The sequence below is a fragment of the Lampetra fluviatilis genome, chromosome 11 (genome assembly GCF_964198595.1).
Source record: "Lampetra fluviatilis chromosome 11, kcLamFluv1.1, whole genome shotgun sequence".
Taxonomy (NCBI): domain Eukaryota; kingdom Metazoa; phylum Chordata; class Hyperoartia; order Petromyzontiformes; family Petromyzontidae; genus Lampetra; species Lampetra fluviatilis.
In genome coordinates, this window is record NC_136285.1 from 12,726,244 (window position 1) to 12,752,688 (window position 26,445).

The following is a 26,445-nucleotide window of genomic DNA, read 5'->3' on the forward strand; positions in this document are numbered from 1 at the left end:
TCATCGCGATGTTTCGGCCACGGACAGCCTCTTGGAAGACTTTCCTCCCTCGGCTGCCGCACCATCGTTAGTCTTGACCACTGGCCATCGTCTCATCACGTGTCCTTCCCAGGCCGAATTATTTGTGTTACGTATGTATGTTGATCTTCTTTCGCATCGTGCATAGCCAACCGTGCTAATTGGAAGTTCTCAGCAGTCGATATGATTGAACGTGCGTGTGTTCTTTCATCAAACGTCTCCCTCTTCATTGTCTCTCAGTGTAATGCCAAGCATGAATCATCCGTGACTTCTTTGGAAGAAGCATGTGACCCAGTCTAACTCCTCTCCTAAAATGTATTTTGCTAATTTCTTAATAAAGAATCATGGGGAATTTAAAGGTCAACTAAGAACATGAGCAAGCTTGGTTTGGGAAAATTTTCTCTATCATCGATAATATGTATACCATATTTAATTCTGCAAGGCCTTGTGAAAATCAACTACCATCATGCCGAGCCTTCATTGACAATGAAAAGACCCTCGGAAATTGATTCAGTCTTCCCAATTTTTGGCAAATCATTACCTAAAAGATGTATTATGTCTATATAAATACTCTTTGGTTCTTTCGGTAAATACATATTTTGTAAACTGGGACAGCCATAAAAAGATGATATTACACTTTGCAAATACAAATTTTCTTGTATTGTAATTCTACCAATGTGGAGCAGCTGTTCTTATGGTCTCATTCAAGACCTGAGCAGAGGGATGTAAAAACACACCCTGCCCAAGAGAGACTCGCCTGTCTTTCTTGAAACTCTCTGTTTTGTCCGGAAGAATGTTTTTATTTGGACGTTCAATATAGCGGCCGGGAAAAACCATAGCGAGTACGTGGAAGAATGACGAACCCCCCCCCCCCCCCCATAATCAATGACTGAATGCATTAGGCCCAATCTCAGCACTGGAGCATCTGCGTTATAAGCTCAGACACAAGGAAGAATACAGCACAAATCACGGGGGCCATTCTTCAACCTTAGACCGGTCTAAAATACCTGAACCTTAGACCGGTCTAAAATACCTGAACCTTAGACCGGTCTTAAATACCTGAACCTTAGACCAGTCTTTCACACCTTAACCTTAGACTGGTCTTAAATACCTGAACCTTAGACCGGTCTAAAATACCTGAACCTTAGACCGGTCTTAAATACCTGAACCTTAGACCGGTCTTAAATACCTGAACCTTAGACCGGTCTTAAATACCTGAACCTTAGAGCAGTCTTTCACACCTTAACCTTAGACTGGTCTTAAATACCTGAACCTTAGACCGGTCTTAAATACCTGAACCTTAGACCAGTCTTTCACACCTTAACCTTAGACTGGTCTTAAATACCTGAACCTTAGACCGGTCTAAAATACCTGAACCTTAGACCGGTCTTAAATACCTGAACCTTAGAGCAGTCTTTCACACCTTAACCTTAGACTGGTCTTAAATACCTGAACCTTAGACCGGTCTAAAATACCTGAACCTTAGACCGGTCTTAAATACCTGAACCTTAGACCGGTCTTAAATACCTGAACCTTAGACCGGTCTTAAATACCTGAACCTTAGACCAGTCTTTCACACCTTAACCTTAGACTGGTCTTAAATACCTGAACCTTAGACCGGTCTAAAATACCTGAACCTTAGACCGGTCTTAAATACCTGAACCTTAGACCGGTCTTAAATACCTGAACCTTAGACCGGTCTTAAATACCTGAACCTTAGACCAGTCTTTCACACCTTAACCTTAGACTGGTCTTAAATACCTGAACCTTAGACCGGTCTTAAATACCTGAACCTTAGACCGGTCTTAAATACCTGAACCTTAGACCAGTCTTTCACACCTTAACCTTAGACTGGTCTTAAATACCTGAACCTTAGACTAGTATTAAATACCTGAACCTTAGACGAGTCTTAAATACCTGAACCCAGAACGACAATGACCAGCCAATCCCCCGCACTCCCAAAGAAAATCCCTTCCTCCCCCACCTGCTGTGATGAGCCCGGTGTGTCTGATGCCATCGATGCCCCTGGAACTACCGCCCCTGAACGTCAAAATGTTGCGATGTATTATGGCGAGGGAGGATGTCGAATCAAAAGAGAGATATATAAAAATAACGTTTTTTTTATGAAATCAGCAAAACACCATGTCATTTGTCATTGAAATTCAACAAATGAAGACTTACTCTCTCTACCACAGAGTGCTTTGTAAAAGATAAGGGCAACGTGATATTAGCAAAACGAACGAGTGGAAAGGCCTCCCACCCCAGATATTACTTTCCTGTTTGAATTTGCTCCAAAACTGATATTTCTGCAATGCTCATAACGTCTTATGAATAATTGACATGACAGTGTGGAAGTTGTCATCCATATTTCATACGTTCGTGTGGGTGTGCGTGCATGTAATTGTGGGGAGCGGGAGCAGTATTACGGTTAGCGCTACGCTGCGCTACGAAATCGGCAACCCGGGTTCAATTCCCGCTCATGGTCAACACCAGTGACGAGAATCTCAACCGGTCCTGGGCATCCCCTAGGTTGACTCAGCCTCAAATGAGTACTCAGTGCGGTGTGCAGTAAACGTCTCCACTCGGGGAGACAAAGGCGGCTGCGGCGTGCTGCTGGCCACCCACCCCTCTCGCCTGCCGTGCCGGCCTTCATAGGTGCTACTCGCTAACAGCACTTGCCCCAACAGCCTGTTGCAGGCTATACGGGGGGACCTTTGTCTTTGTAGCGGGGAGTAGTGATATTGTGATGAGCAAACCTGCTGCTATTTGATCCCCGCGATTCGGGTTCAATGCTCAGACATGCCGCACTGAGTTGCAATTCACCTCTCGCACTTGGCCCACTTTACGCTCCCCCACCCACCCAGCTTCTACTCGGTGCAATGTGCTCCGTTGGAAGTAATAAATACGCCAAATTGGCCGAAAGTGCCACTCCCCACACCGCCCCCCCCCCTTAGTGTGCAGTGCGACAGCCTTAATAAGTGGTTGCTAACAGCACTTCCCCTGTCAAAGGCGCGCAGTGCCTAATTTATTTTTTTAAATCATGCTGGTGTTATGCCCGACATTTCAAATCGCGTATATTTATTCGTGTTTTTGCAAAAAAACAGAACGGACAAAACGACTAAGGCGTTCTTTTGAACGCACGCTGGTCATTGAAATTTAAAATGCAATCACAGTGCGGCTATCTATAATGGAGGCTTTGGGTTTGATCGCGTAAATATGAATGTGTCGTTAAACCCGCCGCCACCCGACACAGCCAATTAGTAAGGTTCGCCACGTAAACAAATCATGCCAATTTGTGACTAGTTCAGCACACCGGTGTGTTGGAGAGTAAACCCACAACATTTACAATTCAAGTACGACGTTTCGCCAGTAATTACAACTAGCATCATCAGCGACAGCCAGAGTTGTGGAAAAATCATTCTGCTTTCGGCTTTAACGACACATGTATGTTCACGCGATCTAACCCCAAAACTACGATTATTGATAACATTGTTGAGCAGTACGGCTAAATGTAACATTTCCAACAATTAGCCAGGAGAACAAAACACCAACGCTGAGGGGGACGTTTTTTTATCAGTCGTACGACAAAAATATTCTCAAAATTGTACACGCACACTGACATACGTAACATATACATATATACACAGCCTTCATTCTAGAGTTTAGCTATTCATCGAGTAACTACTGACTTACCGAGATGTGGACATTGGCTCAGAACAATTATTGTACCGAGGAATTGTATCGCGGTCAGCCTTGGGTCAACAGCGAGTCACAGAACGAGGCAGCAGAGCTGGGGCTGCATTCCAGATTGTAGGGCGGCGGAGATGGCCCCGTTTTATCCTCCACTCCGATCATCTTCCGTGAGGTCACAGGTTTTTTTTGTTGGCGAAGAAGCCCCATTGCACAACAAACTTCCCTCTAGACCCTAGTTTTTCATGGCTGTCTTGCGTTATTAATTCTGAAGTGCCAAACACGAACATTCGTCATGTCAACAACTTCAATATCCATCAATTGTGGGTGTGCCCGGGTTGGGGAGAAGGGGGGGGGGCAGTGGTTTACAAATGGAGATATTAATTAACATTTTACCACATGGCAATGATTGTAAGGGACGCATATATATGTTTCTATTAATGGCAGATGCCTATGTCGCGTCAAACCTCAGAGGCTAAGCAAAGTTGAGCCGAACAGTGCTTGGATGGGCGCCCACCATGCATGACAGGTCCCCTCCTCCACAGAGGCCCATCTTGACACCGCTGGTACCAGTCATCGGCAAGTCCACTCAGCTCCACATCCTCTTGTACCACATCACTCCATCTCTTCTCCAGCTCGTGCAGTGCCCGTTTAGCCCCCTCTATCCGGCCGAACGAAAGCTGTTTAGTCATTTGGTGGCTGGGCATGCGGGCTACATGACCTCCTCCCACGTGTGTAAATGCTCACTCATCGGCTGAAAACATCTTAATGTGTAGAGAACTGCAGAGCGATTGATGGCATTGCCGGCTCAGCGTCTGGCAGCTTTCCCGCTTGCCTGTGGTTCCTTCTCAGCGATTTTGAGATGCAATTTTCACGAACGACAACGCGATATAAAATTAATCCGAATTTTTTTTTTATCCAGCCGAGTCCAGCGACCCCAAAAATTATTTCCGCTCCCGGCACACCACATCGATTGCTGTGGCTTTGAGTCACCTGCCCATCTCCTGCAGTCTCCCGTCGACCCAGACCATATTCGGAAGCCCCTTGTACGTGTTATCGGAACACCGACAACAACAAATAAGACTAGGCCGCGCTACCACGAGCGTTCACGTTCCATTTACCTGCTGAGAAGGGCTGGCTGACCCCTTGGATGAACTCTGAACTATGACCACTGTATGCTGAGGAACAGTTGTGTACGATCACACGTTTGCTTATTGTATTATGTTGAGCATTGGCGATAGGCGTCACAGCAAAAAACAATATCTGCAAAACGGAGCAACAGATTAATAAGGCCACGGTTTTAACCTTTCCGCCTCTCGCAGCGTTACTTGCACTCAGCTCTGCAATAAAAGGTGTCAGAGGACATAACCACGACCATCAGGTTTGTCGCAAACAGTTAAAGAGCAGATGCAGTTAGGAGGGTTGGGTGTTTCATGAACGGGCGTGGGTATGACAAATCCTCAAAAAAAATTGTTTCACGTTTTTTTATTTCGATTTCGGTTAAAAGCCACGCGATGCACTTTTATTTGGAGACACCAACAATAAAACGCTCGCTGAACACCGCGCCGATGCATTGGCTCGGCATTGTTGCACCATACAAACATACGTATCCACACGTGCCATGACTAATGGAACCCAGCCAAGGCTATGCATACCATCTAATGGTAATGCAAACAACCACCGTGGGATGAAAATCCTGCAATGGTTTCGTTCAGCCAGCCAGCCATCCAGCCAGCAGCAGCAGCAGCTTACTTCATGCACGATCCGTAGAGCTATGAATTTACATTGGCATCGTTGTTGAATTTCAATGAATTGGAATGCTGCCATTGGATAACGCCACTGGACTTTGCAAATCAAGTGGCTGCAATCTGGCACGGCAGTTGAAACATTGGGGCGCGTTTCTTAAGTCAAACGCACCCCCCGCCCCCCGTCTTGCCCTGATCGTCTATCAGCATGTCCGCGTGTGGTGGATTAAAAATGTTGGTACCCACCGACCCGTTCAAGGACATCTGGCCAGAGTGAGAGAGTAGGCGAAAATGTCATCTCGCGGAGTTTTCTAGAGCCGTCTCTAGTGGAGGCCCTTCTGCCAGCAAGGGTGAGATAAAAAAAATTGCAGGGCTGCACTTTAACCTATTTTTTTAAGCGAAATTATTTGCCGGAGTTTTGTTTTGATGTTTAACAACAACAACAAAAACGTTGGTTAACAAATTAATTCCCAGGTTATTGTATGCATGTATGTGAGTTTGGTTGTAGCGGTTTAGCGCACTGGTGCTGTGAACTTGGTGGCCTGAGTTCAATTCCCGGCCATGATTAACACCAATGGTGAATACTATCTAATCCAGTACTGTGCTTAATCGAACTTACACCAACCTTAATCAAGTACCAGGCGCAGTCGAGATACACGGGCAGCCGGGTACAGTACCACACCGCACCCTCGTGCACTGTGCTGGCCTTAATAAGTGCTCACTAACAGCACTTGTCCCAACCCTCTATTAAGGCCATATGGGGGATCGTTGTCTTTGTGTATGTGTGTGTGCATGAGTTTGCATGGATGTGTGCAATAGGTCTTTTTTGCTGCAATAAATGTCATCCTTATCCTTTATTAACAGAGTAACATTAATTTGCAAGTCGAGTGACATTTTAAAATTAGGAATTATAATTTGGAATTACTCATTAATGTGCAATCATGGCCTTCACGTTCTGAATGTTGCCTTTAAAACGAATAAAAGTGACCCTCAAAATAAAGTAATACATCGATTAAATGTATAATGTTAGCACGGTCATTGGGTTACTGCATTTGCGACCATCAAATAACACATGCGGTATTTTCACTTCGCCTTTGGCCATGTGAAAAGCATCGAAGTGGTAGCATCGATGGTTGACATTGCACAGCCGTAACCCTACCACAGTCACCCTGGGCTATCCCAGACGTGCACAGCACTACTAACGACTGCTGTCAGAACCTCAGCCCCCACGTGTAATATCACGACTTTGCCGTGTGAATCCTCTTATCCGTGGGGGGAAAAAAGCGAGCATTAGGAAGTATCTTCGCCATGTATTTTGGGTAAAATCGCGGATGATTGTAATACATTAGACTGCGGATATAATCAGAGTCGTGGGAAATAGGGCCACAGATAAGAGGAGTTTCGTATATCTCGTCTTCATCATTGGATATGGTAAATCCACTACTGGATGAAGGCCGCATCAAGCCGCCACTATCTCTCACAATCCTGCATCGTAACAATCCACCGAACACCTTCCACGCGAGCTCACCGTACCGCTCCATCTCCTCCGCCGATGTCCCCTGGGGCACGTTTTGTGATTTTTTTTTTTAGACCAACGCATCGTATTTTCGACGTCCCTAGTTCATGAAGGGGGCCCCGACACTTGCGACTCGCGATGACAAATCGACAAGAGGGGGCCTCTTACGCCGCGAAGAACTGCACGGGAAGAACTCTGAGATCAAGATAAGCATCATAAACCGCTCTCCGACAGTGATCAAGTGCCGTCGGACAAGGCGGGGCGGTGTGGCGCCCAAAAAAACCCTCGCAAATTCGCGAGGCTCACAAGCCGACCGTTCCCGGCTGCGAGCGGAGCCAAGCCACCCTCGCCTGTCGGGCCGCACGCTATCCGCCGCGAATCAATATCCGTGACAAAATCAATAGCAATATCTCAGGTGTCCTTTAACGAGGGTCTGCATTCTGTGTTACGGCCTTGGCAGCTGCCCAGGCTAGAAGTGGGACATTTATCTTCCGCTCCCAGCCAGACAAAAGAGCCCTCCCCAGTGCCATTTGAGGCTGGGCCACAATGTATTAAGTCTCTCTTTTTGCAATCCCTGTTCGTGCAGGCTACCGGTTTTAGATACAGCTAAGAGGTAATGTCTGCAATGAACTTGAAATTTCCATTTATTCCTTCCTCTTGCCAACACTCTGCTCCATAAAAATTGGTACCAACTTCGCATTTAGGGTTTTGCGAATTTCTGGGACGACGCATGCCATTGTTTTACAAAAAATGTACATGTGAAAATAGTAAGTGAAGCAAGTATACAATTTACAATGGCAGCTGTATACGAAACACAAAGTTTTGTTGGTTCATAATGCTACATATTGGCGAATAACGAGTCATGAGATCGAATCAACGATTTGCAATTGTACAATGGGTTCATGTGAACTCTAGCAATCACTAGTGGCCGCTACATTCACCACAATGTAAGAAAAAATTATCGAATCGCGATCTCGAATTGTGACGGGGGGGGCGAGGGAGGGGGGGCATTGTTACCTCCCCCGGCCTCAATCATTGACAAGACGACTCAAACATTTAACGAGATGATTTTTGTTTCCAGATTAAACGGTGCAGCTCTTCAATCACGACTCGCCAGCATCCCTGCTGCTCTCAGAACAGCCACCACGAGAGAGGGCTCAACAAGAGGACCCCCGCCCCCCCGGCCCTTTGAGGGCATTTGGCCTACTCTTCCGCGCTGGCCAGACGGCTTAAAAGCACCGCGCACGCACGACCTTGCCGACTAGGGAGCTGAGGGTGAACAATGCTGGGTGGACAGAGGGCCCAGGGAGGGGAGATCAAACTGGTGGCCTCTAGATCGCTCGTCCGGTGCAGAAAACTTTATTTATACATATTTTTTTTCTAAAGTTATATTTGTCTATTTAAAAAGTAATATCTACATTTTAAAGTGAGCAGTTTCGTGCGTGTGTCAAAAGGTATTCGTCTCCAAAATCTCACGCTGATTCGTTCCGGCCTACGGAGAGAAAAAACATTATCAACAACGGGGGTGGGGGGGGCGGTATTTGATCCCATAATTTCACAATCACAAAATAAACTACTTAAATTGTAATGTGTTAATCATTCTACAACTATTGTTCCAGTTATTTTATAATGCTGTGTCTTCGTTTATTTTTTTACGTTTTACGGCAAAAGTCCATGCGAAACTGTCGGTATCGTTCACCCCCGTTAATTGAGTGGTACATTCCGAACAGCCCATACGCTACAGTGAGCAAAGGGGCCCATCCATTTAGTGCGTACACATGGAGGGGAGAGGGCGGGTTAACCCAAATGGGTACCGCTTGCAGCGTATGGGGGGGGGGGTCAACTGACAATGTACGCATAGGAAACGGGGGGGGGGGGATGAAGCCTCGATAATAATTTGTCTTCATTGGCCTTTAAATGAGTTAGATAGTCCGGCGGTGGACTATCTGTTTGCTTAAACACGTTAATATTATTAATCCTTGATCGCTTCTGCTTGGATTAAATATCGGCCGTTCTATAGGATTCTGGGGGTGCGTCAAGCGAACGTACGCAGGTGGGGGGGGGTGTAAAAAGTCCGCCTGAAGACGAGATATACGAACCTCCTCTTATCTGTGGCCCTATTTTGACAGATTCTTGCGTACCTACTAAATGGATGGCCCCAAAGTGGATCTAAGCAGATGGCGGTAACACGTTTTATTATCACAGATGTAAAAAAAAGTCATCATTGGACTGACGTATATTAGAATCAAAGTACTGTCTGTATTTATACTGCAGGACGAATCCGAAGAGCTATGAAGCTCTTTTGACATGTCCAGTAGGGGCGGGTAAGGGGCCAGACATTTGTGACGATGTGTGACAAGGGGGGGGGGGTGTTTGAGAAATGTGACGCCACATCAAAATGCGCAACTTTAAATAAATATAAACAACACGTTCTACTTAATTAAATATACTTTTTAATAAATGTTTTCTCCTACAACATCAGACTGCAGCGCCACATTAAATACGCACTACAATAGTTTAAAGCGATTTGATGCATGTTTTATGTTTTTTGGGGGGGGGCAGAGCTTTGTGACGTAATATTTGAGGGGGGTTCTGACTTTTCGTGACGCCGTGTGACGAGGGGGGGGTCAAAAACCGTCCAAAATCGCGTGACGTCATTTATGGCCGGCCCCTAAGAACGTTGCAACAGCAAAGAGTACAGACACATGATATTAGTGCAAGTACATGGAAGGTTAACATATCACCCAAACATCTCTCTAAAAAGAGTTAGTAGTTTCGTGGGTGATGTTCAGGAGTCCCTTTACCCCCAAGAGTGAGTTTTTGAACACGTTGTTGACACTCACTGGAATGACCCCCCCCTCACAGGCTATGTCTGAAAGTTGTAGCGCCAATCGTGTCGATTCCAAACATCAATGGCGAGCAAGGCCTCCTGCAATGGGACCAGACTTCGAATCGGACAATTAACAAGAAATGTCATTGATGCGATGATGACGACTGGCACTCTCTCTCTCTGCATGGGAAAACAACCGCGTCGTTCCTCGCATTACAATGATCAGCAACGAATGCAGCCTTCCGTTCCCCCCAGACAGTTTTTAGTTTTTTTGCTCAAGGACAATGACACGTGGCATTGTCAAGAATTACGTCAAGATCGAATGCCGCCGTAGTAATTGAAGACCCAATGTGTTCAGAAGATGATGGAGTTGTATACGAAAAATGTTGCATACAAACAGCTCTTTACTAGGCAGCGATTATACATTGTGTTTCGGTTTTGGAATTATTACGTTTAATGAAATAATTTCTGCATACTGTTACACACAGATCACAAAACCCATCATATCCATATTCACGCATGAACAACCTCATCCATTGGGTCTGGGTAACGCCCTCCCCCCCTCCCAGCTAACATAATATAAATGTAACCAAGGCTGAAGATTTCGATTTAAAGCTAGCTTTCGTGACTGCGGGGATTCATCTTCTTGGTTCTTTCGTTAAAGTCACGTGACTTTACCGAAAGAACCAAGAAGAAGGCTGAGGATATTTTTGTATTTTATTTGTAATTTTTACGTGCGTTTGTATATTGAACTTCTTTTGCACCGTACATGCTACTCGGAGGTGCTCACCTCGCTGGCACTTCTAAAACGCACGTCACGAGTTGCGATTTAAATCGAGCGACCTAAGCCACTGACCTCGGTAAATTCTGCACTCCAAACGAGACGCACGGCAATATTCTACGATGATACTTAACGCCAAAAACCCTTCAGAAAGGCAACGCTCATCCCTTACCTATGGAATTCTCCTCAAATCCTCGCACAGATCGTCCTGCAGATGAAAGGAAGACACGTTGACATGCACATACAGGGCCCGGGTGTTTTTTTTTTCTTTTCCCAAAGCCGACATAAATAATTCAAACTGTTTTCACACTCGAAGTTTGTGCGATCGCTGTGGTTCAGCAGAACATAAAACATGATTGTACTCCGCGGCATTTCAGAAATAACAGTAATTAGAACGTGTTTGTCCCAAGTTCTCTTTATAAGTATTTCATTAACGAGTGCGTTCTTAAAACATGGAACATTTCACAGAAATGTTCGGGAGATCAATGCATATATGGGCACGGCAAGCAGAGGGTTTCAATCACCTTAATAGTTTGATTACCAACAATAAAAATCAAACCATCAGTGTGGCGAGTGATAAGCTGGACAAGTTGCATACTGACGGGCGAGCTGAAATACATGGTCCAATAACTCCGTGACTGACATGGGAAGGCCTTCATCCAACAGTGGATTGACGAAGGGCTATACATTAATGATGAGGACTCGGTTTACAAGACTCACTGTTTCGTCTCACCCATGCTGTGCTTGACCATCACACGTGTGCAGGTCACAACAACACACTCACTCACCGAGACAAAAAACAAAGATCCCCCCTCCCCCTTCCCTCGTATAGCTTGAATGGACTGTTGGGGCAAGTGCTGTTTGCGAGCACCTAGAAAGGCCGGCATGGCCCATGAGGAGGTGGGTGGCCAGCACCACGCCCGGCCGCCTTTGTCTCCCCAGTGGCGATGTTTTTACACAACGCAACAGTTTCTCGGTTAAGGCTGAGTCGACCTAGGGGAAACCAAGGAACGGTTCAAATAAGCATTACTGGTGTTGGCCGTGAGCAGGAATCAAACTCGGATTCGAACTCGGGTTCGATTCCTGCTCACCAGGTTCGTTGTTCAGCGTGTTAACCCCTACACTACCACAAAACAACACACTCACCTCCACAATCACCCACACACACACACTCAGCTCCACAATCACCCACACACAACAACAACCGCCATTCGCCACTAAGTGGCGGTGACGTTACCACGACGCTTGTGCCAAGCCATGTCCACCTTGAGGCCACGTGAAGTGTCGAAAGCCCGCTGGCAGGAGGTCACGGGACAGACCCAGGTGCCACGGGTCGACTGACTGAGATAACCGAAATGACTGGCTGATGACCCACACACACCTTCACAATCACCCACACACACACTCACCTCCATAATCACCCACACACACACTCTCACCTACACAATCACCCACACACACACTCACCAACTCACTCGCCACACTGCAGGTCACATCTCTTCACTTTCGGCGTATTCCCTCGCGCTGATCTACCGTGAAATTCCCTCCTCCCGTCGTTTCCTTTCCAAAAGCTGTACTAATAATCGTACTCGATTTAAGAATCGTGTTGCTCTCTGATATATTACAACTTTGGTCGTGCCGTTTGATGCAGACCGCCTTTAGGCCTGTGCTCAATTACTTGTTGTATGTGTCTGATCTTTTCAGTCACAGCTTGGTAATATGCACCGATTGAAAACGTTCTCCGTTCGGCAATGCTGGTATAATTTGTGTCATGAAGACAGCATTAATGACAACAGTTTGTTCATTAATCTTCAGGTCCGTGCATATCAGTTCAATTACAATTACTCTAAAACCCACCTCCTGGCGAACATTAACAACAAGAAAAATGTGGAGTGTGACACTTTTGAAGGTTTGCTTGATCGGAAAGGGCCTGTAAAATCACGGGGCCACATTTGTACAATTGCAATCAAAACAGTGAATGTCAGTATCTCCTCAAATGTCCATTAATAACCTCACCGACCATTTTTGTTGTTTGTGTCCACAATGAACGTTGCCAGCTCCCCACGCAGCCAAGCGGTGAGCAGCCGCTAAGTGCTCAAAGCAAGTGCCCCAAGTTGATTATATATATGCCTTCATAAGATGGTCAACTTCTAAATAGCTGGGACAATGGACAGAGGGGGGGGGGTGGTAGTTGTGTATATAAAAAAAACGATGAATATTGCAAAACATATGTAAATTACGCCCAAATAAATTAGATTGCGTTCATCTGCTATTGAATGAAGGCACATGTATTTATTTATTTCACCTTTATTTAACCAGGTAAAAAAACCCTTGAGGTTGAACACCTCTTTTGCGAGGGGGACCTGGCAAGAAGTCAGCAAAAATAAATCACAACACACATACATACACCGCACACACAAACAACAAGAACAACAACCGCCATTCGCCACTAAGTAGCGGTGATGTCACCACGACGCTTGTGCCAGGCCATGTGCACGTTGAGGCCACGTGAAGTGTCGAACGCCCGCTGGCGGGAGGTCACGGGGCAGACCCAGGTGCAATGGGTCGACTGACTGAGATGACTGGCTGGTGCACCACCTGTGCCCCCCTACTGTGCCAACTTGCTGTGAGCAGCAATTACCAGATTATCGGCATACATAACGTGGTTGACCAAGGGGGAGCCATCCCTTGACCGCACCCGGGCATCGATCAGCCTCCCATTGTATCTGTACCAGATGGAAATTCCTCCGGCACAGCCATCAAATATGTTAAATAATGTGGGAGCCAGAGGACATCCCTGTCTCACCCCAAGGTGAACAGGGAATGGCTTCGACTCCCGGTCACGTAATTTTACCCGGGCCCACGCACCATCGTGAAGGTCCTTAATGATCATGGGCAGAGGGTCAGGGACTCCGAAAGCACGAATAATAACCCAGAGCTCATGCCTACTGATGGTATAATAGGCCTTGACCAGGTCAATAAAGCAGAGATGTAGGTTTTGTTGGAATTCCCTCCACCTCTGCTGTAGCAGATGGACAGAAAATATGGCATCTGTGCAGGACCGCCCTTTCCTGAAACTGCATTGGGGCTCCGCAAGCATCTCCTCAGCATGCCTGGCAAGGCGATGTTGAATAATCTTTGCCAGGACCTTTCCTGGCACACTGAGAAGTTAGATGCCCCTGTAGTTGTTACAGTCTGTGCGGTTCCCCTTCTTAAAGAGGGAGACCACAAGGGCATCCTTCCAATCCTGCGGAACCCGTCCAGTGGTTCAGACTGTTGTTATGATGTTATGTAGGGCAGTCTGTGCACAAACGCCACCCTCCCTCAGCATTTCGCTTGGGAGATCATCTCTGTCCGGTGCCTTTCCTGGTCTCAGACTCTGGATCGCCTTCAGTACTTCCTCAACAGATGGTGCATCAGCCAGCCACTCACAAGGGGTGATTTCTACCAAAATTTGAGACACCGCAGCCTCAGCAGGGTCAGAGAATGAGGAGGCGGTAAGCCTCCTCATTCTCTGACGTGGGATGCTGTCGACGATGAGAGTGGGCCTGTCGCTTTTTCTCAGTCAGCCTGAACACCTCCTGTCAGCCAGGGTCTCTGGGGAGGTCTGGACCCTGTACCCAAAGCAACCATTGCAGCTGCATGAGCCACAGTCCTAAACCTCGCCTATTTCCCCCTCGACATCTGGAGGAGTGGGGGACGATGCCAACCCCAGCCGCAAGCGATTATGAAAACACATACACACACATACACAAACAATACGAAACAGTACAATACAAAAATTAAAAACAATTACAATGGTCAATTACATTTTCATCTATCAGAGCTTTGAAATCAGACATTGATATCCTCTTCTGCAGTTTTTAAATAGTTTGTAATTCATTCCAGAACCAAGGAGCATTCGGAACTGTTAAAGAGAGCACTGGCTGTAGGGTTGTGATGTTTGTGTTAGCTGTGAACAACGATATGTAGGGCACATGCCAAGTCCTGCCTTACACACAAATATGTACCAGTGTTTCAGCCTTCTGGTGTGAAGGGTAGACCGCCTCAACATGTTATATAATTCGTAATGGTGAGTCAGTAACCTTGCATTATTAATGAGCCCAGGTGCTCCATGGTATACGTGGAATTGAGGAGGTAAAGACGTAGAGTGTGGCGTCCACTTGTTTTTTTAAAGTGATTTTTTAACTGCCAACGTGTTCGAAGCCGCATGGGCCCTGGGGTCAATGGCCCCTGACAAGTGAGGAGCAGCAAATAATGAAGCGGTGGTGGCGCACGTGAAGATAGTTTACTTCTCTTTCAGGAGGCGCGGATAATGCACAATCCAAATAATCCACCCGTAGATTAAAAATGAAAAAAGTGAACTGTACTAAGTAAAATATTAAATCACCACGTCTCTTCTTTTTAATCTTCACATTGAAGAGTTTAATGGTCGTTTCTCTGTCACTAAAGCATGGTGTTTGATATGTGCTTTTCCCAAGCTACTTAGCTTATCCTACACTCGCAATCTTAAACCCCTAATCATCGAGATTGCCCGCTTAAAATGCTTTTATTTCATAATTACCTTCTTATCATAATCAGTTTCTTCACATCAATCGCATTTTCTGTATCCAAAGGTTTTTTTTTTTGTGAAACGCACTTAGTTATTTTGGCACTGAACGTCAATGCTCCATTATTTAATCTCAAATACTGTAGATAATGCTCACCCGTGTCCCCGTAAATTTCCATCTAACTCCACATTACCCCGATCCATTCCCATAAAAAAAAGTACTGTACTCTGTGGCCAAGTTAATTAGCTCACTGTGGTCACGTGATAAAATGCCTGGCATTTCTCTGATAGAGGCACTCTGGTAGTTTAGGCAATGCGCAGACCAAGCACAAATCTTAGGGCCCCAAGCAGCTCAAAGGGAAATTCAAATTTCAACTCCATTTCAAATCCTGATAAATGCAACAAGCTATTTAACATAACATAATACTTTCATCTCGAACTTGCCTTCATGCCTCCTTCTCTCATCTCACTACATTCCGATTTTTTTATCAATTTCTTATCTCTGTACTTATTTCGTGTCTATATCTCCTGTGCTATGTATCACTCCGATGTAATACATTCTGAGAGGGACCTCACGGAGACAATTCTGCTCGGGACCTCCAAAACACGCCAGCACCACCACTGGACCACCACCTCGCGCAGAGCGACGTAACGATGCCTGAGAGAATTCACCGACTCGCTCACCGCAATCGCTTCGTGCCTGAGGCTTGATCATCGTGGTGAGATGGACTTTCTCCCGGCCCTAGTGGCGTAGCTATGGAGTGTGCAGGCAGTGCAACTGCGCCAGGGCACAGGGGCGGGGCTACGAAGGAGGGACGGGAAGGGGGCGAGAGTTGGAAAGAGTACCCCTATTTCAATCATCGTGGCAGGGACTATGCCTACCACACCTCAACACAGTCAGGCCCATGGCCGCGCCACATAGCCCACGGACAGTTACGGTGCGTTGCAAATGCTGCTTCCTCGTCATCGATCATTATCTACTATGATCGATGCACTGCTGGATGAAGGCCTTCCAAATGTACCCCCAACTCTGACGAGCTTGCGATGCGTCAATCCGCCGAGCTAAACTACGCAACGAGCTAATTTCATTGCCCCATTCCTGAGGTGGACATTCTCTCGCGTGCATTCTTTCCCTCGTCAGCAACTCGCATAAGCCACGTGTCCTGCCCGTGAGGTCATATACACGGACGAACACGTTCTTTGGCCGTTTATTTCATAATTTTCATCATCGTTCACTTTCAATAACTGCCCAAGGCAGACAAGATAATCAGATTACGTTTATCTTTTTGGTTCTTTCGGTAAAGTCACGTAAAAGGGAAGTAATAAAATAATAAAAATAAAACATAATAAAATAATATAATAAAATAGTATAATATAATTCTCACTATTTTTTATTATTTTATTTTTTACTTCCCTTCTACGTGACTTTACCGAAAGAACCAAGAAGATGAATCCCTGCAGTCACGAAAGCTTTAAATCGAAATTCAGATTACGTTTGTTCCAGAGAGCAGTTTGCGATCGCGAGATTGAAAGTTCAAATCCCAGTCGGGGGTCGACTCAGCCAATCATCCCGCAATATTCCGTCACGTGACCACCGCTTTGTGGGGCTATCAGTCAACAGCGAGCATGCGCACCTCCGATTAGGACGCTTGGCTACGTACGGTGTGAAAGAAGTTCAACGCACACGTATATACATATGGGATGACTTGCCCACAACGTAGGAACGTGGAATTCCCATCACAGCATGTTCCATGCTCGATTGTTAACCTGTTCGAATGTGATTGTAATTTAACCATCAGGAAATCATCTCAAGGCGGGAGAGCTACTTGTAATCCTCTTGCAAACGGATTGTTACAGCATGATTATGCATTCTCGCATATTATTTGCTAATAGCCGCTTACTTTTGACGAAAGAAATCCAATTATCCCTCATGAACCATTAAACACTCGTAATGTGTTTTAATCCACACGTACAGAATGCGTGCAGCGATAAGCTTAAAATAAACATTTCAGTGATAGTTTGGGTGCAAAAATGCTACCTCGGATGCCATTGATATCGTTAACAAGTACGAGTGCAATCACTAGTGTCGTTGTTAACGATGTAAACGAAAACATTACGTTGCATATAGGACGTCTTCCGAGAAATTTGGAGCTAAATCAAATCAGTGCATATGCAGGTACGAGGCGGATTGCGACTTCACAGGATCGTGAGAGATGGTGGTAGCCTTTACATAGCAGTGGATTGACCATGGCTGCTGATGATAACAGTGCAAACAGTGAGGCCCCAGGTGGATCAGTAATTCTTGGTTATCAGAACTCATGTTGTAACCGAATTTACACATGCAGTGGTTTAAACATATTCATGCGGAGGGAGCTGGTAGGAACGTTGGGTTGCTCGGTCAATGGCCAGGAACAACGGCGGCGTGGTGTATTCCGCAAATATGCCCGACTGTGAGGGCGGGCACAAGCCGGCGTGAGTAGGTTAAACGTTGAGTTTTATAAGGGCACCACGGGGTGACCAGCCCCTCCTCACCCAGCCCTACCCTCCCACCCCCCACCCAGCCCCACCCTCCCCACCCAGCCCCACCCCACCCTCCCCACCCTCCCTTCCCCACCCAGCCACTCCCTCCCCACCCAGCTCCTCCTTGCACGACGGACGGACACAATAATCCCCTATGGGCTGGTGTAACCAGGAGGTTTCTACCAGTACCACTCAGCTACCATTGCCCCGTGCACATACAGATGATATATACTGTATACGCATTATCACACAGTGTATACGTGTATACAACCAGCGTGGTGAAGTATGGTCAAACAACCATTAGTTTAGCCATCTGGTAATCCGCGTGTCAAAAGCGAGCGTCGCAAATGTAACAAAATGTACGAGCGAGAATATTTGTTATTTGTTAGAGGACCTCACCCCTCCACCCCCTCCCCCCCCATTAAACGAAAAAGTGTTCCTTTCTGCCAGCGAGCTGGAAGGCTTCTCTCGGGTGGATTCTCTCCGCGTCAGCACCCAGTGCGACCGACACGAGCGCGTTAACAAGGGGGGGGGGGGCGCATGGAGAAGGAAGGAGTCGCAATCGATCTTCATTCGCGGCAGGCTGGAGGGGTTGCTGCTGCTGCTGACACGCATTGGTGCCTTTGCGTGCCACTCAGCAAGCTGCCACCCCCCCCAGCCCCCCGCTTGGTGTCTCTTTATCACCACCACAATTCCAAGGAAAACAAAAACAACACCAACACAACACAGTATCTTGATTGTATAAGTGCTTGCTAAGGACAGTGCTGAAACACAGCAACAACAAAGAAAGTGTCGTGAATGAAGACAAAGCAACACACGATTTAGACAAATGGCTGGCTGGCTGGCCGAATGGACACGTTCAAAGGATGTGCGGGCTACTAGTCTAAATTTAAATACACGAGCACACACATATATATATACAAATAAACAACAGACATTAACACATCAAGAAAGCCAAAGTTCCCCTGAATAGCCTTTAACAAACTGTTGGGAAAAGTGTTGTTTGCAAGAACCTATGAAGGCCAGTAGGGCACATGAGGCGGTCGAGTGGCCAAGATCACACCCGGCCACCTTTGTCTCCCGTTTGCTGCTCTTTACACACCGTACGAGGTACTCATTTAAGGCGGAGTTGACCTAAGGGAGGGCCCCAGGACCGGTTCAGATATTCGCCACTTTTTATTGGCAAGTCGGGGCGACAGGTTATTGTAGCGCAATGCGCCAACCACTACACTACCCCGACAAAGCACTCAAGAAAAAAGTCCTAACAAGTGCATCTTCTTGGTTCTTTCGGTAAAGTCACGTAGAAGGGAGATAATAAAATAATAATTGTATTATTGTATTATTTTATTATGTTTTAATTTATTTTTAATATTTTATTATCTCCTTTCTACGTGACTTTACCGAAAGAACCAAGAATATGAATCCCTGCAGTCACGAAAGCTATAAATCGTAAAAATAAATGTATTTTATCTTTTTATTTACCTAACATACTTACACTTGCAATTGCGCCAACCAGCAACATATTGTCGGGCATATTTTGTCAAATATTGTGGTGAAGTATGTACAATCAGCCTTGAAGACTTGATATAGCAACGTGGGGGAGGTCTCAGTCATTCAAGCCGTCGGATTAACATAGGCTTGTAAATTATAATATTGATTTAATAAGAGACCCTTGTCGATCCATACTACTTGTTTTAATTAGCTAGCATTCATTAATTAAGATGCAGAGGATGCAGCTCACCGAGCGGTTGATATGCCTGAGAAAAGAATGTTTTGCAAAACACATTAATTTATGTTTTAAAAATCCTGACCAGATATGGATGTCGAAATTTTAAGATTACATCTTTAATTAAATACCCGTTCTTAAAAAAATATGTTACGATTAAAAAATGGAGAACGAATGTTGTCACATTGTAAAAAAAAAAACGATTCACAACGTGATATTACATTCATTGCACAGAGTAAATTATACTGATCACAAAAATATAAAATACATAATTCAGCAGCTCATAAATGTTTCACCCTAGATCGCTCCTGTCTTGTGACATATAATCCACTTTCTGGCTGCAAGCAGGAATAGTAGTGGCTGCGTATAATCTCTGATTGCTTTAAAGGACAGACAGTAGACCAGTAGCCTATTGTAAAAAAAAGGATTACTGGTTCTAAGACTCTGAAACCGGTAACCGTTTCCAAGTGGTGCATTGTTACTACTCACGAAGTCAATGATCGGCACGCGCGACGATGGACAAACGGCACGGCAGCGGCCGGAGTCAACAATTGTCGCTGTCTTTCCGACAGACCTGTTCTTCACCTGAGGACGGCTGCTTGCGTTGTGCCCGAAACGTCGTGAGAATTGTATTTTATTATGTTTTATTTTTATTATTTTATTATTTCCCTTCTACGTGACTTTACCGAAAGAACCAAGAAGATGAATCCCTGCAATCACCAAAACTTTAAATCGAAATTTAATTGTGGGTATATAAAGGTGCAGCCCTGCAATTGCCCGATTGTCCACGCCACTACTACCACAAGGGCCTCGGTCAGAAGTAGCTCAAGAGGGCACTTTTAGCAGACTCTTCCACGCTTACAGGCAAGTCCAACTCAGTTGTATACATCAGCGCCATTCACACAAGGCCTCACAGCGCTTTAAAACTCAATCTCATTGGCAAGAAAAAAAAAACCTTTAACATTTAAACTTAGAGGACTTGACGTCTTTGAAGGGGGTGGGACGTACCCACGCTTTACCCCATCACACACGATTTACTGTGGTGAACTCACTCACTGCTGGGTGGATGGAGGACGTGGGGCAGGCTGCGACGGGGGGAGGACGCAGGATTTAAGAAACGTGCTACCTTCTTGGTTCTTTCGGTAAAGTCATGTAGAATGGAAATAATAATAAAAATAAACATAATAAAATAATTCTCACGACGTTTCGGCCACAACGCAAGCAGCCGTCCTCAGGTGGAGAACTCTGTCTTCTCGACAGACCTGTTCTCCACCTGAGGACGGCTGCTTGCGTTGTGGCCGAAACGTCGTGAGAATTATTTTATTATGTTTTATTTTTATTATTTCATTATTTCCATTCTACGTGACTTTACCGAAAGAACCAAGAAGATGAATCCCTGCAGTCACGAAAGCTTTAAATCGAAAACTTGCTACCGTTGTCTCAACTGACACGCCGGGAGAGTGAATCTAACCGCGGCCACCTCCGTACGAATGTTGAAATTCTTTCGCACCGTACGTATCCAACTGTGCTATATCGGAGGTGCGCGATTGCAAGTCTGGTGTGCTGACTCATTCTACCGCAGAAGCCTCCCCCCCTCAGGAGCAACATTCTACCGTAGAAATGTAGAATTTCGAATTTTTTCACTCGGGACAGCCAGCGGTGGTGAAAGCCACCGAAAAAAAAATCCTCGTTTGAGCGGGCACACATTTTTACGAGACTTGCATCCGCGTTGCTTAGGCTGACAAAGTCATGATAGTTGGGTGTGGGGGGTAGATATGAAGAGGAACAACTCACCGCCGCGAGAGTTTTGTTGCGTATTTGATGCGGCAGATGCGGTAATGGCGTGGAAAGAGTTTTGTGTTGTTGTTGCTGTGGATTTGTGATATCCACGTTCATTTTGGCTGTGCCCGCCTTCTAGCCGGGGACTGCTTTGTGCCGCAATTAATTATGCCCGAGTGGACAGCGTGGATAATTGTGGTAATTACTTCACTTGAGCATTCAAAATACTGCTGTCAAAAAAAAACTGTTATAACAACAGATATACTTACGTCTCGTGTGTGCAGCGTTTTACTTGTCGTGGCAAACGAACACTCGCTAATCCATCGAGCACACCAGTTTTCACAAGCTATCAATTCTGAATGCACATTGCACGCAAATTGCCGAAAAGCCGTTCAACTCTTGCATGATGGAACTGATGAGCAAATCTGTAATATGTCGAGAGAGAAAAACACATCGGAGCAGAGAAATAGTTTAAGCCGGATAAAAGACAAAAACAACTGCTGATGGTTTTCACACAGTGCACAAAGGCTGAGTGCTTTTAATACATGTTTGTGTGATGACCCGATGGTATGTTGTGATAAAGAATTAAATAAACCAGCTTCCATTCCGTAGCAAATTAAAATGTACGTCTCTTAATCAGTACATTACAGGATGTCTCCCTCTTGCCATGGCCGGTTCGTGGAAGTTCGTTGACTATACTTCACCACACTGGTCAGTGCGTGTTTGTGGTCGGTCACATTTGTTCAATTAATTAACGGTGACTTAAGACGGAATGAGCGCAATGCAATTCTCCAGGAATTCGTGGTTTTGCATATCCGATTCAGGCCGAGAGGGTTTTGTGTCGAAGCCCACCCACGCCTACGTGCGAATGGGACAAAACGTGTTTTTACGAACACAGAGCCACTACTCCCCGTGCTCATGGACATATATGTTGCTTTCTTTTGTTCCGTGACCGGCATTCACATGACAACATTGAAGTTCACCGGTTCGCTCCCGTTGGTCTCGCAGCAACAGCCGAGTAATTTAAATCCCAATGTGGCTTTGATTCCCCAAACACGTTGTGAATGACTCTCTGTGTATTGCTTGCCAAATCATAATGTGTTTGGGGGGGGGGGGATGAGGATGATTTGTTTGTGTGTGTGTGTTTGTTTGGCAAACATTAATTCCAGCAACACAAAGCAAACAGCACCCACACCTTAGACTACAGCTAAGCAAACGCTGCTGTACACGACCGTTGCGGTCAGCGAGCGCAATCAGTGCGTTCCTTCCCCCGCGTGCGGCAGGCACGAGCATTTTCACGGACACATCTTCACAGGACGACAAGATGAATAACAGTCCAGCTATTTCAATTCAAAGCTTTCGTGACTCCAGGGATTCATCTTCTTGGTTCTGTCGGCCTGTCGGGGAGACAGCGTCTGAATGAAACACCACCACGCTTGGAGCGTAAACAGACCTGGTCTTCACCTGAGGACGGCTGCTTGCGTTGTGGCTGAAACGTCGTGAAAATTATTTGATTATGTTTTATTTTTATTATTTTATTATTTTCCTTTTACGTGACTTTACCGAAAGAACCAAGAAGATGAGTCCAGCCATTCTCAATCCACCAATAAAAAGCAGTAATTCTCAAGATGTTTGTATGCCCCCCCCCCCGGTCTGCTGAGGCTATACGTTTGGGCGCATGTGGTTGGGGCCGGGGGTCTTTGTTTTTGTGTAATTTTATTGACACGCGGAGCACAAGTTTGATGTGCATCTTACTTTCGGGAGAATGCGAGTGTGTTCTTTGGGTTTGTGGCGATGCGGTAAGCGCGCTGCGCTATACGAATCCAGCGACCCGAGTTCGATTCCCGCTCACGGTTAACGCCAGTGACGAATACCTGAACCGGTCCTGGGCCTCCCCTAGGTCGACTCAGCCTCAAATGAGTACCTGGCGCGGTGTGTAAACATCGTCACTGGAGAGGCAAAGGCGGTCGGGCGTGGTGCTGGCCACCTACCCCCTCGTGTGCCGTGCCGACCGTCATAGGTGCTCGCTAACAGCACTTGCCCCAACAGTCTGTTAAGGCTATACGGGGGGGATCTTTGTCTTTGTCGCCACAATGTGACACAGCACAGTATCCATGGCAGGGTCTGGACTCCCCCCCTCCCACCCTTCTGCAAGGGCTTGGAGGTGTGGTGGGCATGACCCATGAGTGGAGAATTGCCGCACCAATGCTTGAAGACCTCCACACCACCATTTCCGTCAAAGGCGGGTATATGACCATACTTCACCATGTTAATCAGTGTGGGTTGGTGAAGTGAGGGAGGGATGGACGGAGAGCATGAACCAGCTTCATTATCATTTGCCACTGATGTTAGCCGTGCCGTGACATCGAACTCGGACCGGAGGGGTTTATAGCGGGGTGAACTATAAGCACCGTATGTGAGTGATCGTAATGCACATGTTTTCAAAATGAAATGGGTTGTGTTCCATGCTTGGATTATGCAGAAACTTTACTTTTAAACTGGTGTTAACATTTATATATGTGAACATATGGCAGGCACAGATGGACTCCCAACATTATATTAAAGTTTATATGTGCGAAATAAGCCTGAAACAGTAAACACACACATGGTGTATGGAAAATACAAATTCTCCTTACAATAAATTACCGTTCTAGATACTGTGCATTTTGCATTCTACCGAATTTTAAAACAATGCACATGTACAGCCCTTTGTCGATTCACTGCTGGATGAAAGTTGCCTCCAATGCCGTGCGAACCGTGGGGGGTTATTTGACCATACTTCACCAACCCACTTCGACGAGTTAGGTGAAGGTGGGGAACATTGGGGTGGGAGTGTAGAATATGGTACAATTATGGGGTTTGTTGCAATGCCCTCTACGGCCCACCACGTAGCCCCGCAGCAGCCTATAACTAAACTCTAATATTTTTTTTATTTTACCAGGTAATGCTCATTGAGCTCTATAACATCCCTGCTGTGCATGGTGGTTGGCCATCCCAGCAAAATCCATGCTTAATTCGGTCAGTTTTGGCACGAGTTTCGTGTAAACAATATTCTTTTTAATACTATTGTAAGTTTGCACGTTTCCTCCCCGCAGTGGATGTCCTGTGGCTGCCACGACTACCAACGGCCTTGGGCTGTGGTCATCTTTGTAAAATACCTAGGTCGGTCAATGAGGCATTTCCAGCTGCAATAAAGTCTGCAGTCTAAAAATCGTGCGAAGCTTCCCTGATCTGAAATGGGACACATTTAGGCCATGGGCCAGAGCAGAAATTGGTATCACCTAAATTAGGACCGATTTTTTTTTTGTATATATATAAGTGAATTAGCCTGAATACCCAATCTTGAAAAATGGTAATTCACTGTTAAAGGGCAGAAAAAAAAACTTTTAAACAACTAAAGTGATGCCAACCCAGGTCATACCAACGAGTGAAATACAGTGTATGGAATGGGTTCACGGACTAATTACGAGTGATTTGTCCAAAGACTTTAAAGTGACAGGTTAAACAGAGCTCAAAACGTGTTTTTTTTCTGTCACAAACAGGTAAGAAAAGACCTTGGTGTTTAAGCCGACTGGTCATCTACAATAAATATAGGCGAGGTTGTGTGGCGGAGTAGATAACAAATGCATGTGGACAACGATAACATGACAAGGTCCAAGATACAAAAATGTTATCATATTGGAAAGTAACATAGCCGTCTGCCGAAGGAAGAACGTGTTATCAGTGCGTATTACTTACTGTGACAGATGGCTCAGAAACATGGCGCTTCAGGAAATATACAGAAGAAGCAAAAAACCGTGAAGTTCCCAAAGAAACGTGGAGAGATGCGTGCTTGGAATCGCATTGAGACAGAAATAGCATCACATCGATTAGAGAAAACACTCAGGCTAATAACATCATTAAATCTATTAAGATAGGCAAGTCCGTTTGGGCAGGACACTGCGCTAGGAGGGAAGATGGCCAAAGAATGGAACACGTAAGAGAGGACATCCATCGATGAGATTGAGCGATGAAAGCAGTTGATGTGTGGGTGCTATGTAGATTGTTAGGTCATAGGCCCGTAGGGTGAGATTATCCAGCAGTGGGTTGACCATGGCTGATGATGATGATGATGACAGTCAAATTGTCTGAGTCAGTCAGTGCCCTGTAAGTCCACAATGTCAGATGTTGTGAGCTCACTGTAGTGCAATAATTCATCAGCTTTGGAAACTTTTGAATACATGCCGTGAGTTATTATGCAGATTGTCTGGCTGCAGTCAATTACACAGTGAACCATTTACAGATACCCCACGTATTGCTACCAACTCTCTTACTCCTGAATAAGCGATTGGACATTGTGAAAGCGATGGCTCAGTATCCTGCGGTCTTACGGACAAGAGTGGGGGGGGGGGGGGGGAAATATATTTAATGAGTTGCATTGAGAGTTTAGTAAGAGTCGTCCTGAGGCTCTTATTAAACTTCTCCGTATTAATTTAGTGGCGGTAAATGCTTCACCATGTGAATCAAATATCACTGCAGTGATTTCGTCCCCCCCCCCTCCAATTTATTCAAAAGAACATTGAACAGTGGTAGGTTTTCGCCACTAAAATTAATAACTTAAATAGCTACCATGTACTGTCAAAAATTCGCTTTGAACTGCAGATTAAAATTGCAAGAAGTCTCGTACTCATAACACTGCACTCAACACGTTATTATATCTGGTTCATACTCGTAGGATTTTTCGGTAAAGTCACGTAGGTAAAAAAATAGAATTACTATTAATAAAATAAATAATATAAATTTAATAACAAATCACGACGTTTCGGAGGCAACACAAGTCTCTGTCATCAGGTGGGACTGTCACAGCTAGATTTACTGTATCAAGTGAGGCAGAGATTCCAAGATACAAGTTCTTAAATACAAGTTAAGGGGGGAAGAGGGGGGGGGCTTGGAATCTCTGCCTCACTTGATACAGTAAATCTAGCTGTGACGGTCCCACCTGATGACGGAGACTTGTGTTGCCTCCGAAACGTCGTTATTTCTATTATTACTTTTATTAATTTAAATTTTATTATTTTACCTACGTGACTTTACCGAAAAAACCTAAGAGTATGAATCCTTGCAGTCACGAAAGCTTCAAATCTAGAATTATATCTGGTATTAAAGTCCACACATTTGTACTCGTTGGTTCTTTAGGTAAAGTCACGTAGGTAGAAAAATAAAATTAAACAAAAAATTATATTAAATATATTATTATTTTTATGATTATATTATTTAATTTTTCTACCTACGTGACTTTACCGAACGAACCA